The sequence below is a fragment of the Fundulus heteroclitus genome, chromosome 6 (assembly GCF_011125445.2).
Source record: "Fundulus heteroclitus isolate FHET01 chromosome 6, MU-UCD_Fhet_4.1, whole genome shotgun sequence".
In the NCBI taxonomy this organism is placed as follows: domain Eukaryota; kingdom Metazoa; phylum Chordata; class Actinopteri; order Cyprinodontiformes; family Fundulidae; genus Fundulus; species Fundulus heteroclitus.
The window spans coordinates 12,795,227-12,797,734 of record NC_046366.1 but is presented as its reverse complement, the minus strand read 5'-3'; the positions used below and the strand labels follow the sequence as shown (position 1 = coordinate 12,797,734).

The following is a 2,508-nucleotide window of genomic DNA, read 5'->3' as shown; positions in this document are numbered from 1 at the left end:
TTTTAATTGCTCTGTATGTATGCATACATTTTTGTAACCAGTCATAACAGAGAATGTTGTGACACGCATTTGAAATACAACGTTCCCTGAACGAACGCGTGGGGGCGGTGTGGAGCGCTTCCGAAGTCCGCGTGCTGTGCGCTAAAGAAGAAGACTCTCCGCGTCTGTCAAGGAGGAGGCCGGCGCAACATGGCGGGGTCCACGGTGAAGCAGGACATGCCTCCGCCGGGAGGGATATGCAGCCTTTGATTACAAAGGAAGAACTCTTCCGAAGCGAGGACTTTCGGGTACAGACGCCCCGTCTACACCTGCCTAAACCCGCGGCCACACACTCGGGATGTGAAGGTTGGACAGGGTACACTGTCCGAGCAGCGGCTCATGCTAACTGCTAGCTGTCCATTCATAGAGACCTGAACGTAAATAAAAGGTCGTTGGTGGTAGTTTTTAAGCTGAGCTTCTCGCGTAGAGAAACAATTGTGTCAGTGTTATGTTGTAATTTATTAAACGTTTAAATTGCCAAGAAATCGGTTTAAGCGATGATTAGCCACATGCTAAAGTGTTAGCACAGATGCTTTGTTTACTGCGGCCACTTTGAAGGATACAGCTTACTTGTGGGGTGGGGTGGAAATGTGGATTGGATGACTGAGGAGAGATGCTGAACAGATTTTAAAAGCATCATTTCATTTAATAAGTGCTGCAGGATAGGATATGCAAATGCTAATGAAATCCACTACTTTAAATAACGAGAAGGATTTATTGTCTTATTGTGCTTACAGATTTGTTGCTTTTGCCTTTTTTTGTCACACTTAAATGTTTCAGGTTATCAGACAGGTTTTATTATCAAAGATGGCCTGGGTTCATGAAAATCAGAATCAGAAATACTTTAATAATCCCAGAGGGAAATTATTTCCCTCTGGGATTATTAAATTACTTCCAAAATGTGTCTGAAAAAGAATTGTGATAACGCTCGCTGCTAGATTTCACATGGGCCAGGTGGTTTGGGTGGCTCCATTTCCTCTTTAATACTTGAAATCATTTAAAAACTACTTTTTTTATTTACTCGAGTCATCTTGTCTGATATTACCGTTTGGTGATCTCCTCAAACAGTATAAAGCTAGACATTTTAATATACAGTTCATCTGAATTGTTTAAAAGAAAAACAAAATCCTTCGTTATGTTTGCACAGAGACTAAACAAATGCAGAATAATCCAGTTCAAGTTTGGCCAGACTCTGGATTTTAGATGAGATATTCCAGCTATCCAGAGGTTAGTATGTAGGGCTGGAAGATATAGAAGAAAAGTACATTGATAAAATAGAAATATTGATTGATATAGATAATTCAAATTCAAAACACATATTGTAAGTGCAGCCCTGGTTATTTTATCCTGTTGCTTAATGCTCCTTTTAAAAATAAAAACAATGAATTCAAATAAACCTTTCATTCAACCAACTTTTTACAAAAACTGTAAGCCTTTAAAAAGGAACAAAAAGAACTTGTGCTCTCTAAACTCTCTGAAGCTTGACGAAGGAGCATCCTGTCTCTGTATTGTAATTGGTTGTAATTACTGGTACTACACGAGGCTAGAATGCAAAACGAAGGCAAACTGTGTCCTCTATTAAACTTTTTATTGACCCCTTTTCGTCTATTTAATCGCTGTCCATCAGTCGATGCATATTGTTACTGAATTATTGTCCGGCCCTATTACGCGGACAGACGGCCCTTTTCAGGTCCTGTTCGTCCTAAGTACCGTCAGTAATGATGCTGTTGTGTGTTAGAAGGTGATTCATGACTTGTTTTTTCAACCAACAGGTTACAGCATGTTTGGAATCGCATCGGCATCATGGTGTTCGGCTACTGGCGGCTCTTCACCTGGAACAGAGAGAGGAGGTAAGCCCCAGCCGTGGGCTCACGAGTCAGATTTATCTGTCAGCGTGGCGCTCATACGGGCCGTGGTGTTTGCATCCCAGGCGCCTGCAGGTGGAGGAGCTGGAGGCCAGGATACGCTGATGCGCTCCTGCAGGCGGGAGCGACGACCGAAGGTGAACGTTTGAAGTCGCGTAGACTTTGTGTTTGAGGGGGGTGGGGTGTGCTGTTGGCGAAACATGTCCGCTTTCGCTCCTCCGCAGACTTTAGGATGCTGCGGGAAAACTTGAAGAGGAGGCAGTCATCATGAAAGATGTGCCAGGCTGGAAGGTAAGGAGGCCAAAAATGCCCCAGATATATTCACTAAGTTCTTTCTTATATTATCATGCACCTATTCAATCTCCATATAACATTTGAAAGTGTGCTTCTTTTGTTTTGTTTTTGTTTTTTGAGGGGGGGGGGGGGCAACATCCTTGGAATAGTTTTTTTTCCATGCACAACATTTGGAGCCTTCACTTGTATTCCAAGGTATCAACCACAGAAGGTGAGAGGAGGAGAGTAATTGTGGTATCCTCATTTTTCTTCACTAAATGACCGTCTACACTGGAAGATGTCGTTTTAAACGTATGACGTCAAACTAGCG

General features: G+C 42.6%; 1 long non-coding RNA gene across 1 annotated transcript; it reads left to right on the top strand.

Annotated features, from left to right (window-relative positions):
* Positions 1-254: 254 nt before the first annotated feature.
* LOC118563335 lies at positions 255-2,026 on the top strand. The gene is made up of 3 exons (XR_004931151.1): positions 255-287; positions 1,812-1,889; positions 1,970-2,026. It is a non-coding gene; the product is annotated as an uncharacterized LOC118563335 (long non-coding RNA).
* Positions 2,027-2,508: the final 482 nt, after the last annotated feature.